At 37.1% G+C, this 15,342-nt stretch overlaps 2 long non-coding RNA genes across 2 annotated transcripts in view; both read right to left on the reverse strand.

Annotated features, from left to right (window-relative positions):
* Nucleotides 1-505: 505 nt before the first annotated feature.
* LOC132338459 (uncharacterized) lies at nt 506-9,525 on the reverse strand. Its single transcript, XR_009489504.1, has 3 exons — nt 8,943-9,525; nt 3,553-3,652; nt 506-3,113 (listed from the first exon to the last, which is right to left on the reverse strand). It is a non-coding gene; the product is annotated as an uncharacterized LOC132338459 (long non-coding RNA).
* Nucleotides 9,526-12,996: 3,471 nt separating this feature from the next.
* Nucleotides 12,997-15,342, reverse strand: part of LOC132338888 (uncharacterized) — a 36,747-nt gene continuing 34,401 nt past the window's right edge. Inside the window, exons 2-3 of the long non-coding RNA XR_009489605.1 lie at nt 13,712-13,809; nt 12,997-13,226 (exon numbers count right to left, since the gene is read on the reverse strand). This is a non-coding gene — a long non-coding RNA (uncharacterized LOC132338888). The remainder of the gene's footprint in view (nt 13,227-13,711; nt 13,810-15,342) is intronic.

Here is a 15,342-nt window from a genome sequence, read left to right on the forward strand (position 1 = left end):
GACAGACGAGAGCTGTAAATCCAGTCTTCTGCAACAGGGAGAGAGATTTCATGAGCATCAAGTGGGTATGACTTCAGGTGGCTGGAATCTCCCCTGGAGCTGCCATTCCCCTCGCTCATTTACATTTATTGCTTTTACTGATACTCCTTTTCTTGCTCTCCTGTTGATTTCTACCACAATGTTCTCATTTGAGCCTTGCTGATTTAAACACTTGTGCGTTCTGGGAGGACAAAAGAAGATGTATTGATGAGACCCCCTGCTTCATAAGGAGAAGAAATATACATGAAAATGACGGTACACTTAAGATAACAAAGTTTTCTAAGTGCATGCATATCTGCAAATGGTGGGCAAAGGCTCTCTGTCTTTCTGCTATAGGAGGCACAGTACCTGAACATTAAGAAAGGAACCACTTAGAAGTCAAATCCTTTATGACTACTGAGAAACAGCTGGGAGAACAAAGAATTAGACAAAAATTTATTGTGTAAAAATACACAATTAATCAACAGGAAGTAGCAGTCAGGTGAGCAATAAGCCATGACAAATGCAGGTATGAGAAATAAAGTCATACAGAACAGAGACAGACATCTCGTGTGTATCTCAGCAGGTTTTTTTGCAGAATAAAGAGCAAAGAAATACAAATAAATAGCTCGTTTGTGATCTAGTTTAACAAATAAAAAGTATAATAACAATGAAATTTCCAGATGCCAGTAACAATGTCTCTAGCAGCTCAAATCAGGAAACTCACCAGCTTTCTATCTAAAAATAGCTTGTTTCATATGACTGTTATTTTTAAGATATTATTCAATTGATTTTATGGGGGTTAATTTAAATTTTTCCCTAAAAAGTAATTGTGTTTGGTATTTGGATGGCACAGTTCTTGCTCTCTGAATATAAGGAAATAAGAAAAGAGAAGTTACAGTTGGATCATTCGGCCTTTGATTTGCCTTCAGAGAAAGCAAAAGTGGTCTGTGCTCTTCAAGCTGAAAATCAGAAATCTGTACATCTTATGCCATCTCCTTGCTGTGTTCCTGGAACTAGACATTTCATCAGATGAAATGTCTAGTTAATACACAGAATATATGAAAAGGTGTTTGGGTTTTTTTGTTTTCTTTTGGAAAGAGGAGTTCATGGTTTGAGGGGCTTACTCTGCTGAGATTTAGGTATAGAAAGAAGAGCAACCAGTGAGGGAGAGTAATGACAACTCTGAGCATAAGGTCCCTTCTGTGAGCATGCAATGGGACAGACTCATTTCATTCAACTAACACACCACCCATACTCCAAACTCTATAGGATAAGCTCCATGAGAAGCAGGTGTGCCGTATTTCCATCCATAATCCTTAAAAAAACACTCAACAAAACAGATGCCAGAAGAACCCTAGAAGCAATGAAGAAGACCTAAAAAGATTGGACTGTTCTAGGAGTGAGTGAGCTACTTTCTGAGTGAGGATCTTCCTTCCTGTCTCCCCCAAAATGGAATTCCCTGTGGAACTGGCAGCTCCCCAGATTTTGTCAGCTGTTAGGCTTAGTATCTTCACAGGGACTGCTGTGCAGGATGTTGGCTGTTGAACAGAGCCATCTGTTTAACCTGCTGACATAGGCCTTAAGTTAAAGAGTCTCTCTGGGGGACTCTGAACAGCCCACTGATCAATCCTGTCCTGCAAGAAGGGAGTCATCTGGCAGGAGCATCAGCATGTGCTTTAAGCAATGATGAGTGTCAAATATTGACATTTTGAAAGAGCCCAGGCTGAAGAACTGCACAGAGACATAGACTGTCTGGTAGAGTCATGTCTGATAGGGATTGACTTATCCAAAATACACTGTGCTCTCTCCTCACCCATGAGAGTTATCAAAGCAATAAATATGTATCTTTTCATTTGGGTAATTATTTTGGCACGCAGGAAATCTCTGTTGATGTCATATTGCCAAAGAAAGAAGAACAGGTGGAAGCTTTTTGTTGTAAAGTAGAGTGCAATCAGTAACTAGACAGAGACATGGTTCTTTAGTTTAAATATTGAAGGAGACACATTATTTGATCTTCCATCCTATATAAAATTGTTCTTACATCAGGATTACGGAATTTCCTAATTAAATTAATTGCATCCACATTTGAATGATGCACATGTTTGGGTTTTTTTTTTTTTTTATTTTCTGACCAACAGTTTTCCAAGAAATGAGAAGCCTGAGCAGTGGCAGGAGCACATAAATGAAAAGCACCTCCTGATAAGCTATCAGTTGATTTTAGGTTTCATCCTTAGGTATGACAGCTGGAAGAGTTTACTGTCTTGAAACTGAATATAGACTCACAGCAGAGGATTGTCAGCACCTTCTACAAGGAGGAGGAGAAAAGTAAGTGAAATGGAGCAGACAGAATTGAAGCACTCATATTTCTGAGTTTCATCTGAAACTGTCCTGTTTTGAATCTAAAGAGACCCTCCTGTAACTGATTTTCCCAGGCATGTAGTGTACCATTAAAAAAAATTATTAGTACGTGCATTTCTGGAAACTAATATTTCCTGAAAATGCTTACCTCTGGTTCTCCTCTTACAAAAATCAATTAAACCCATGTTTTTAACTACTTCCCCCCTCATTGTTGCAAACTGGGGTTCCCAGATTTCCTCTCTCTCCCTCCAAACCTTCTTGAAAACAACATCCAGAGGAAGAAACAGAGTCACCTATATGGAGGACCTATATGGAAATAAACCTTGTCAGGCTGGGCAAGAAGCTCATTTCCTAGTAGCTTTTGCTCCAACGTATCTCCCCTTTTTTGTTCTAGAAAGACAGACCCATGAACATTTTTTCATCAAGTCATCTATTCAATGGTTTCAGCCCTCCTTCCTGATTGTAAATGATCCATGGATTCCTTTTGATTTGCATTTATTTGGTGGATATTCAAATAAACCAAATGAATGTTTTATGCAAATTTGACTGTTGCTTTGAAATATTTCTCATTATTCATGCTGTGTGACTGATTGTTGAAGTCTCAGGGTATTGTTTCTATTCCAGGAGTGGAGAAGTCCTACGATCAAGAGGAGATTTCAAGATGGCCAAACACCATCAGGGCTGTTCTTCATAAAAACATCAGTTATTACCAGTGTCTAAAATATTTCCCCTTTCTGCAAAAGAAAAATTTATATATAAAAAAATTCAAAGCTTTTGACATGCAAAGCAAAAGGGAAAGGATAATTTAATGAGCCTGCTACTTCTCCCCTGCAGAAATTTCTGTAATTATATGACACTCACCCAGGAACAATCTTTGAAATTATTTCACAATCATTTCCAAATACATAAAAATAATTTGTCATATAGGAGATCTTCAGAGGAAATGTCTTTAAGACTTGGTTAGTGGTTTTGCTCAGCTGATAAGCTAAGCTACCATAAATTCATGTTCTTTTGTAGGTGATTTTTTTTATAAACAAGTGAATATGGTATTGTTCACCTGGTACTGACAGCTAGACACTGACAGTGGCATGCACTGAAATCAGAAGCTCTTGAGAAAAAGTGGTCAGCACAACCAAGTATATCTTTTGTGAAATCCGCTGCTTAAGATCATACCTAAGGGATCTGAAAGCTGGATGAGAGGTACTTCAGCCTGCTCTTCCTCACTGTTCCCTCTTCTTAAGCCTTACAAACTTGCTGCACTTGTGTAGGTCTTCTGTAAAAAAAAAAAAAGAAAAAGCACCTAAAGCCCATTTTATCATAGAGACCAATAGAAAAAGAAAGAATTCATGAGGGAAGGGAGTGTTCTCTACATTTTTATGTATAGAGATAAAATCCTGGGTTGGACAAACCCTTAGCATGCTCTATAAAGTAATTATTTTGGTTCACTCTGTGTTTTCCTCTGTAATGGTGATTTAGGGTATTTTCCTTTCACAGCTTTTCTTTCTTTAAATACTACACATGATTCTTTAAATACTACACCCATCTCTTTATACAAAGCCCTTACATTATACTACAGCCAACATGACAGCACAGGGGAACAGTCTCAAACAACACAGCTCCCAGAAATCTGGCATTTCCCAATCTTCTATCATTTAGCCCTTTTTTTCTCCTCCAAATATTGATCTCATAGGAAGTGCTGATATAATACTCTTATAGTCAAATGTACTGAAGGTCCCCTTAAAGACATGTGGATACTGGCATTCAGCAGGAGACTTGCCCATCCTAATACCTCTGTTATGCCCCCTTTTTGAACTCTTCCTGCCCTTTTATCACAAACCCAAAAAGTCACCTCATCGCACCCTTCTGCAGTCCCTCTCTGCATCAGCTGGCCCTTACTAATTTGTCTTGAAGCTTCCTTTGCTCTTTTTCCCTGCTTCAAAATAATTTTTATGCTCTGCTGCCTTTATAGGAAAGTATATTGATTCGAATGGAAAATCCATGTTGTTACTTCCTCCCTCGGACCCCTGTTTATTGAGACTATTTTGATGGATGGGAACTTTGTACATCTGGAAAGCACCTACAGCAGAGATTCTCAGCAATAAAATCTCCACAAAAAACAAGAGACCTGAATAGTGTTTCAAGAAAATATTCTGGTTTCTGTGAGCCAGCACTGCATCTTCAACAGCAATTTCACTCCTTCTCTAAGAGAAAATTTTTACCCTCATGTGTGAAATGTGTTTCCTCTTGTACACTGAATAACCTTGGTCTTTAATCTTTAGTCTAGATCTGAAAATGCTGTATCTGTGGCACCACAGCTCTTTACTTCACCTAATGACTAAACTTTCTGATTGCAGACATTTAATCTCTGTGTGTAAGCATGACAAGCTGGCTAAGAAAATGAGAATTGCAAATCACATTCTCCAGAAGAGACGTAAAATTCTCACTTTATGTGAGCAACATGTTTGTTTTATCTAAAAGGACAGATACAAAGCAACATTAAAAATCTGACACCAATTAATATTGCCCCCTAATTTCTCAAAAGAAAATCAGTGCACATAATTCTTCACACATTTACCCAAAAAAGGCCAGATCATTACCTGATATTTTCTGGCACAGTCCAGTTAAGAAATTAGGGCCATGCTGATTTATACCAGCTAAGGATTTTGATCCCATGCTTGCTAACACTGCTCTGGTATTTTTCTTCTGTATGTTAACTTTTTCATTAGTTAACTAATGTGTGATTTATTTTGATGAATAGGACAATTGTCCTCAATTTGCTTCTGTAATTAAGGTACATGATCAACCACTTGTTTTTCAAAAGTATGTTGAATTGTTAAGGTCAGTTTAAAGGAAAAAAAGTGTTACTTTGCCTCTACAGAAACATGTGGAGTCCTTGAAAAAGCTGTAGACACGTAGAGAAAACAATTCTGAAGTCCTTACCAGCTAAGTACCTTGCACAGACACATTAAAAAGCTCTTTTCCATTTCTCAACAAGAACAATGACTTTGTAATAGAAATAAAAGCACAAAAACATTAAAGTTATGGTGGCCGTGGAGAACACAGTCTCTGCACAAATATGCACCATATTAATTGAAATGTATTGACTGTAAAAATATTAAACCTATTCTAAGGTAGGTAGAGGTAGAACACTGAATTAAGTTACACTAATGATTTATTTCTTTTACAGGTACATTGCATTTTATTCCCACTGAATTCCAACCTGCGTGAATAATTGAAATCCTCACATGTCAGAGACAGGCTGGTTTGTGGCATTTCCACCTAGGTCTCTAGCAGGAGAGATTACCTCATGGAGAAGCCTGTTCCTAAGTAGATAAGATATTCAGGAGACTCAACTCTGTTCCTGAACTTCTCCATGCTTCACTCTACTGCAGTAGCTTCCAAACTTTGTATTACATCATAATATTACAGCAGCACAAGGAGAAAGGACTTTGCATGTATGTGATAAGATTGCTTTCAGATATGAGCAAAAGATAACCAAAGATATAGCAGGGTTTACCCTGCCCAAATATTTATGGGAAAGAGCAAACACTTTAAAAGGCCAACGTAAATAACAGGAGGAAATTATAGTTTACATTTTTTTCTTGTGAGATAAATCATGAAAGAATTCAGCAAATTGCTTAGAGACCTGATTCTTGATCTGATGCTACTTGCCACCAGTGCTTTAATCAGTGTTAACTCACAACTTCCATGTGAAGCTCAGTCTTTTCTTTCTCATTCTTTCACTAGAAAGCATTGAGAGAAGCTATTGGAAAATTTGCAACAAAAAATCATTGAGAACCCATTTAAAAAAGACCAATTTATCCATGACAGTGATCTTCACTGTACTGCAACAATTTGCTAAAATCCTACTGAAAGAACAAGTTTTCTTCATTTAAAAAGGAAAAAAAAAAAAAGAAAAAAAAATTCTTTTATGGCGGAAGAAGATGGGAAAAATTTGCAGCTTCCAAAACATGAGGTTCAGGCCTACAGAGAAAAGCATACCAGGCACCTAGACAAAAAGTTCTAGAACACATACTTTTAGTAGAGGAGCTTACATGAGCAGCAGAAGCCACAGACAAGCACAAACTAGAGATAAAGTGATGGTAATGGACTGAAAAAGGAATGCAGCTCTGAAGAATAGCTAGAAAGAGAACCATCTGGCAGAATTATGTCTAAAAGATGTTGGCAATGAAATACGCCCTATTCCATTTCTTGAGGGTTTAGGAAAATGGGATTTTTTTTCATTTTTTTTAAATAAAGATTTTTTTTTTTTTTTCATCTTTAGTTTTCCACCATTTAGCAGAACCTCAAATCTGACTTTTCTAAAAGGGGACAATGGTTCCCGTTTACTAGACAAGCATGGTTTGTTTATGTCATAAACTTTGTAAAAATAAGTACTTTAAAGTTTTTTACATGATTTTAGATACCTTTTTAAAAGTATGGAGAAGTGGTGATAAACTTTGGCCTAAATTTTAAACTGCAGAAGATCAAAATTCAGATATTAGACATATATTAAAGCAGGTAAATGAGCTGAGTCATTTAGGAATAACTCAGCACCATTTCTAATTTAAGATACCTTCAAATGTTTAACACTGAGCTCTGATGTCTAAAACGTCAGAGTTTCCTTCCTCAAGAAAGAATATTCTTTTCAAGGAGTGGCATATCTTTCTTAGACTCACTGTTAGAGTTGTGCCGGAACTTTCTGGCTCAATATGAATGTCCTGTGATGAAAGGAAGTTCACTCTCACAGGGACATTCCAAACTGGCATTCAGATAACCTGAGGAATGGTATGGAAGATGCAAACACCTTGAGACAATACTGATCTTGCATATCAGATTTGCTCCCCTAATATTGGCTAGGACATTTTCTAAGTACACTGATCTCAGTCTTCAAAGAATTTTTCCAGCTTAATTTTCAGGGTTCAGTGAGTCTGGGAAAGACCTGGATTACTTGAGGTGCACCTTTGAAGAAGTACAAATCTTCTCAAACTCAAAAGCAGTACTGATTTAATATCTCATTCCCTTTAAAGAATTTAATAAAGAAAGGCCAGACTAAGACTATTACCATTGACTAAGAGCAGCAGGAAATATGGATTCACTCCATCTAAACTAAAAGCCAGTATGTTTCTTTTCTACTTGACACAAACAATATCTCACAAGCCCAAAACCTGACGTTGTCAGTTTGGAACCACCCAGGTTTACCTACAGCTTATTACTCACGAATATTCGTAGATATTTGACGTCCCAAGTAAAGAACCTGTCTTCCATTTTTACCCCTCGCTCACTTTGAAGTTGTCAGCAAAACTCAGATGATGCCCAGTTGATAATGTTAAGGACATAACGTCTCTCCAAATAAATTTCCATAACCATCCACTTCAGGTTATCATCTTTTCCCTCACTGTCAATCCATTCACATGCTTTCTCTCATACTTTTAATTATTTACTCTTTTCTATTTTCAATGTTTCTTTTTTTTTTAAATTTTGCTAATTTCTCTTTATTGTTGAATGCTTTGCACTGTTTCCCCTCTACATTTTTGTTCCTTGTTTTTTTTTCAGTCTTTCAGAGTATTTCAGTCATCTTTCAAATGGCCTTTTATCCTACTCCTAGATCATTTTTAGACTCTGCTCCTTTCAACTTATTTTCTTTTGTTTTGCTACCCATTTTCTTTAGATTTCTTTTCAACAGATCTGACTTTCTCAAAATGTTTCCTTGGAAATACCTCTGACATACTGGCAATGTTTGAACCAGGATGATTTCCTCTCCGTAGGTGAAAATATCATGAAAGAATGGAATGGACTTGACATCAAAGGCCCCAAAAGACACAGTCTCTGTTAATAGCTCATCTAAATGTCCAGAGGAATTTCTAACTAAAATAAGAACTGATAGAACCGATTTTTTGCACATTTAGTGCTATGCCCCGTTAATATATGTTATGTTGTCTGTGAGAAATGAAATGCCACATTAGACAGAAGTAGAAATACTCAAGGGAAACACAATTCAGGAGACTATCTGGACTGATGTTTCTCACAGATTTGAATAAAAAATGCCCTATGAGCATCAAACTATAATCCTACTGAAGGGAAAAAAATGGATAAACCCAGCACTAATAATGCCTAAACTTTGAATTTCTCCAGCACTTCCAGATAAATAGCAGTTTTACTGTGAAAACAACTGCGTATCTGTGCATGCATATAAGTTTCGTCTGGCTCTTATGGAATGCAATATTTAATGGTACACAGGAGGCATGGTGTCCTTATGGTTGCAAATGTGGGACTCAATATTGTCAATACTGGTTTTTAAAAGATACAATAATAATAATAATATGGAAACTGACTTACCTTTTTATGGGTTATGTGAATCAGAGGACTCGTCACCTCAGTCATAATTAATGTGTATGGAAATGCTTCAGTCTGGCTTAACCTGGCTTGAAAATATTTTGGCAGCGCCTTTAGCCACTGGCTTATGTTTAGCTGCCTGAAGACCCCTGTAGATCAGGGTGTGAAAGGCTACCTCCAACATCGAGACCTCACCTTATTCTGCTCACCTCACCTTGTCTCCTCACCTTGTTCTGCTTTTTGTTGCTGTTTATCCTTTACAGCCACCTCAGCTTCTCCTCTTCAGACTTGCAGAACTTCCAATAGGATGGCAATGAGTGGCCAAAGCACAGGAAAAGTACAGGGTCACTGATCTCAGCTCCAGTTTGGGAGAGTGTTTCAGCACAAGTGTAATCCTGATAAGGCGACTTTGCTAGACAAGAGAAAAATGTGACCTAATCCATTAGTTGCTTCTACTGATTCTGATGGACTCCTATTTTTAGAAAACTTGTATCTTTCAAAACTATGAAAAAAGTGTTCTGAGAAGAATATTAGTGGAAATGGGTTAAGATATGGGATGTCTAGACTCTGGGATTTCTCTGGGTATGCCTTTTAACTGGTAATGCATTATAATTTACATGCATTGTGAGTATATCCTCATGAGATAGATATAACAGGCTAAAGAAAATTATGTTTTTCTTAAGTATGCTTAAGACCAGCACACATGTTATGCAGCCAAGAGGAAAGCAAGTGCAACCTATTTTCTAGAAAGCCTGAAGTAGCCTCACATTAAACAGAAGGAGAAATAATTTATCCATGTTTAGAGTTCCAGTGATGAGCAATTCTGTGCCAGCAAACAATGATATTTTCACCCCTTTCTTCATGCTGCTTCTCTCTTAGGAATAGCTAGCACGTATTGATTACTATTAGAGACCACTAAAGGAACACATGCCTAAACGAGCAACATTAGCAACAGGCAATGCTTTGACTGTTATTTTTTCCTTAAAGACTCTGAAAACGGTGTAGGAAGGATCAGCTGTGGAAACAATTAAAAAGGTGAGAAACAAGACACTGTGTCCCCAACTCAAACTCCTCTCCCATCAATGTAGTAAAGATTCTCTAAAATAAATCCTTGATGAGGAGCTTGTAAAGATATAATATTTTGTCACTTGAGTGTGGGATGAAATGTTAGAGCTCTTTTAAAAACTAAGCAAATCAAACACAAACAAAAAGCCAAACTGTTTGAACATCTTGTAACTTTATAAACCTCAGTAACTTTGGAGCCTATTTTACTCGCTAATTAGGTACAAACTTCTTCCAGCTTTGTCTCAATGTGATTTAAGGGTGGTTTCAAGGTAGCTAGTGGACAGAATGGGCATTGGCCTCTACATAGTAGCATGATCTGTAAAACTAAGGTAAAACTTTTACTGGATGCTCAGCATCCAAATATCTCTCTCAAGATATAACCAGTGTATATTAGAGCAAAAAACACACACAGAAAAGTGTGTTCCTCCATGAAGATGCACAAGCTGGTCATGCACAAGTTGTATGCAATTTTTCCTGGTAACATTTGCTGGTTCAGAGCTTGGTTAGGTTAGGAAGAAGAGTGTGCCTGGAACCTGAAGGGCTAACACTCAAGTTTGTGAGAGAGATGCAGTTTGCTCTATTTGTGCTGTTCTTTGCCTCCTCACCAAACTCATATTCCATTTCTGAATTTACCCACAAAAACTTTGAAAACATATTGGAAATTCTTATTATTTCAGATAAAGAAATTAAGTTGCAGACATTATGAACAGTATTCTTTCAGCTTATAATGTGTCTTATTTTGAAGACAAAATCAGAATAATAAAGATATTTAGAAAAGTATTTTGCTTGGTCTATCCAAGTAGTTTTGAATGTTTAGATTAGAAAAGCAGCAATCATCAATTTAGAACAGGGGGGCACTGTCTACTGCAGAGTAAAGACTGCAAAGTTAGCTAATTATATATGATCAACCAGCCTGAAGCTTTCAGTGAGTTCACGTCAGCACACCATGCAAAAGCCAGCCTAGCCAGAAGAGCTGATATGGCTGGAAAAAAAAAAAAAAAAAAAAACAACAAACCAATGGCTAGTTCAGGTGGACCAGAAAAAAAAATGTCTGTTGGGACAAAATCTGCTTTGGGCACATCTGGAAACCTGGACCTTTCTGTCCATATTCTTTAGCCGCACAGCATGAGAAGCTGGAAGAAAACACAGAGAAACAGGAGCCTGAAGCAACTTTAAGGGATCAGAGGCAACTCAGTGCTAAAAAAGCATCTGTATATGAGCACAAGAGCCAGCTGCAATTGCAGAGACAGGAAAAAGCAGCTGGAATAAGACTGCAAGAGGGAAGCCGAGCAAGGGCTGCTGAAAAGGAAGAGGCAGGATCCAATATCCCAGGTTCTGCTTGCTCACCAGACTTTACAACCTTGAGAGCTGTGTACTCACCTTCTCTAAGAGATCTCTTTTCCTGTGGAGACTCTCATATGTTACATACTAACAGAGGTAACAGAAAAAACATTGCATACCCATTCTGATTTTTAAGTGTGAATGAGGAAGACAGGAGTGAGTATGCTAGTTATTCTCAGGACTCCAAGTCCAGATGTTATAACAGATGTCTGAAGAATCACTGTTGTTAAAATTTCAACAGATTTATCTGAAAGCAACAGTTTTTGAAAAATTTGCTCTGAAAAGAGAGGGGATAACGAATGAAAGAAACAAGAAGAAAACACCAAAATGCCTAAACAGAAAGACTGAGAATTTTTCAGCTAAATGGTTTCTCTGTGATTCACTGATTCACAGAAATGAAACTTTTCACAGCAGACTGTTTCTAATAATTTCTCAGGCAGAGGCCCACGGGCACAGTGCAGACCTCCTGAGCTGACAAGAGAAAGACTCATTGCACACAACTTAGTATTGCAGGCTGAAAAATTACTTAAGTTCAGCTCATTTGCCCTGGGCTTATATTTCTTATTAAATACTCTCACCAGCAGACTACACAGCAGGAATTTTGCCACTGTCTTTTCTTACGGGGTCTGTATGTGTGCGCAGACACACACAGACAGGAAAACCCTGAGAATATCTGATATTTTCCTTGTGTGGCATAGGAATTCTCTTCTTAAATTCCAAACTTCAGAGGCTGAGGCAACCATTTGCTAACCTGCTTTACTAAAAAGTTAAATAAAAATTATAATAATATCTATTAAATGCTAAACACCTATTAGCTTCTTCCAGATAAGTGGTCAGGAAACACATCTAAATTATAGATGGCTAGTGCAAATGTATTGATTCAATAGCAGCAATATGAACATCCTTGTAAATCAGAGCTGATCAGGTGCCAAGCGAGCTTGAAGATATTTTACAGCTTTCACTTTTGCTTTGCTCAAGTTAGTGTGAAAAAGAGAACTCATATCTTTGACCTTCTGAAGCAGCTTTCATCCATAAATGTGAAGATTTCTAAGCAGAGAAAATAATCTTCACTAAGATGAATTTGCTACTGATGGTATAATAAATTCATCATGTGGGTATTTCCTCAAGGGTGAAATATATTTTTAAACAGCGTGCATCAAAGAAAAACACTTGTAGATCTTCCTGTTTGGCATGGAATCTTGGGCTTCTACAACCAAATGGAAAAAATATAATAGCGTGAAAAGATTTGAAGAACTATATGTATTTTAACAGACTTCTCACCCATACCTCCAAAAGCTTTTAAGAAGTAAGAGTCATATTTTCGTGACATTTTATAAGTGTATCTACTGAGAAAAAGTGACATATTTCCTATTTGGTTTTACATTTCTAGAAAAAAACAACAAAAATATCTCTGAATTTCCAGAAGCTTGGATGAGATCAACATCCTAACACTGAACACAGAACTAGGCTTACAGAAAAAAAAAAATTACCCTTACTGTCTTTTTTGCATCATGTCTCCTTTGCATCTTTGGGAAGCTCAGAGTTGTTTTTTTATCCCACTCAATGACAAAAGGAGGTATCACATAGTGATTTAAGATATTTAATCTGAGCTTAACAACTTATCTGGTATTTGTAATATTGCTAATAGTTGCTTGTCAGGTAGTGGAAAAATATCTTTACAATTAGAGGCTTGACTTCAAGTTATCTTCCATCTGTAATATGTTGTAGATCTGCACTGAAATTAATGGCATTATGGGTAGAATTTGGGTAAGAGAAAGTTGAGGTGAAATGTAGCCAGATTGTTAGAAGTAAGGGAAATACAGCAGTAGCAGAACAATTCAGTTTTCAGTAAGTCATTTTAATGCTCACTTTGACAAGAATAGAAGTCCTGGGATGTTGTAAGGTGACTGAAACTGAATAATGAGAAAATTAGCTTAAGCCCATACAGAATATGGAAAGAAAAGGTAATTCTTTGTCCACATTACAAATCCAACCATGTGGAGAGAAGCCTAAATACAAACAGATGTATGTCCTGGCAGAACACCATTAGCCATCATATTCTTCTTCAGAAAAGACTGAGGACACTTAGATGACTGTCTTCATGTCTGAAAGAAAAGTCAGAAAGAATTAATATCCCTAAATGCTTTAATTTTCTTTTGCTGTTTCTAGAGCTAGCTGAAAATTTCCAGGTCAGGTCTCACAAATACTTGAGTCCTGAAATCATACTTTGTTCCTTTCTCCTCTTTTAGTCATTGCTTATGAACATTCACACTTGTAATTTTTTGTTTGCACATATGTTTAGAGAACATCTGTTCTTTGTTCCCATCTGGTTGAGATTATCTATGTATCTATGCATGAAGAAGGCAACTGCTTATCTGCTAGTGTCACTCATTTTTATCTAACTTTATAAGCCAGAGGGAGTAGGGATGGAATAAAGCAGGAGAACCTCTGCCTTGCATAATTGCTGAAATGCATGACTTTCACATAACTCATATCCTCAGCAAGTAAATATCAAGGCACTTCAGTGAAGGAGGCCAGTATCATTATCACCAACTTGGAAACAGGAAAAAAAAAGACAAAGAAAGGATACCTGACTTGGCGGAGGTCACCAGATCAGTGGAGGATCTTAACATAAGCACCAGTTCTCCTGTATCCTAGCTCATGTCTCTCTCTTTTGCTGTACATCATCTTCTTGTAATAAGGGCGTGAAACAATTTTTTTCATATAAATAGTTAGAAACAAGTAGAAAAAATAAGAAGGGGTTATTCACAGTGGGATAAATTATATTGGATATCCTTGGGGCAATAAATACTTTTATCAGTACAACCTAAGTAGATGAGTTCTTTTGAATGATGATTGATAAAGAAATTTGGACATCAGTCAACATACAGAACCCTGCACCTGTTACATTTCTTTTTTCCATCATTGAAGATGGCATTATTTCCCACGGTTTAGTGTTTCAAAAAGACAGAATTTGGCTTCAGTAATATATTCTTTAAAACTTTGCAAGTTCTCACAGATGCCCATCATAAGTGAACTACAATATACTTGGTAATAATATTTATTGGCTACAAGTCATGTCTGTGATTACCTCTCCTGTCAGGCATAGTGTAAGAATATGTTTAGCTACAGATTTGATGTAAGCAGCCAGGCTTCTATAACCAAGCGGGTTTTTAGTTCTGAAACCCTATTTTTCAAACTGTCTTGTACTGTACAGCAGAAGCAATTGTGGCAGAATGAAAGTTCCTGCTTTTCATCCCCATTTCTATTTACCTATCTGCAAAACAATCTAAATTTTCGCTGCAATTCTCCTTGACATTTCCCTTATCTATTTTCATTTCTCATTAGTCTGCCTCATGAGAAAATATGGGTACAGAATACTAAATCAACTTTATGCTCAACACATCTGGTGCATATTGACAGACAGATTGTCCCAACACTAAAGTCTTGGGCTTGAGAGTTTTTTTACCAGAAGCATAAGAACATGTTCTTCTTGAACTGGAATATATTCAAGAAAAACCCTTGCAAAAAAAAGACTGTTATTCACCTAAAGGAAGCAGGTGGCATCATTATAAGGAAGCAATGCAAGCATACAAATGACAGGAGAAAGATGTTTTCTGTCCTTTGTCTGAAGATTTAGCTGGTTCATTTGGTTTACCTTTTTGATGATATATATGAAGAAGTTTTCAATAAGAGGCAGCCCAGTAGGAACTGCTCGATGTCCAAGCACTTGCAATTTTTATTTTAATCTTGACAAGGCAGAATACAGTATTGCCAGAGGTCAAAACCAAGCATCAAGATTTGTGATTTCATTTCCTCGGGATTGATTCCCTTGATCATTGTATTCAGAAGGATAGGATTCTGATCTCAGCTGCATGTCACAGGCATTTCCATGATACAGATAAACAAAATATTAAATTGAATGTTTTTACACAATGTGTTTCACTAAGGGTCTTCATGACCCACCTGTGGGGCAGAGATGTTTAGCTCATTTGTCATCTGCAGAATAGAAACCATATGACTTCTCTGTAGTCATACAGAAAGTAAGAAGTAAAGGATAGGACAGATCTTTCCCTACTGTAGATACTCAGCCAACCCTTGGCTTTGACAAGAGCATAATTTCTCTTCAAACAGAAGATTCAACCAAAATTGGTGGCACCCATCAAATATGGCTGCTGCTTCTCCACTGCTCACAGTTTTCTGCAAGTGCAGTGTGATGTG

Source organism: Haemorhous mexicanus, chromosome 1 (genome assembly GCF_027477595.1).
Source record: "Haemorhous mexicanus isolate bHaeMex1 chromosome 1, bHaeMex1.pri, whole genome shotgun sequence".
In the NCBI taxonomy this organism is placed as follows: Eukaryota; Metazoa; Chordata; class Aves; order Passeriformes; family Fringillidae; genus Haemorhous; species Haemorhous mexicanus.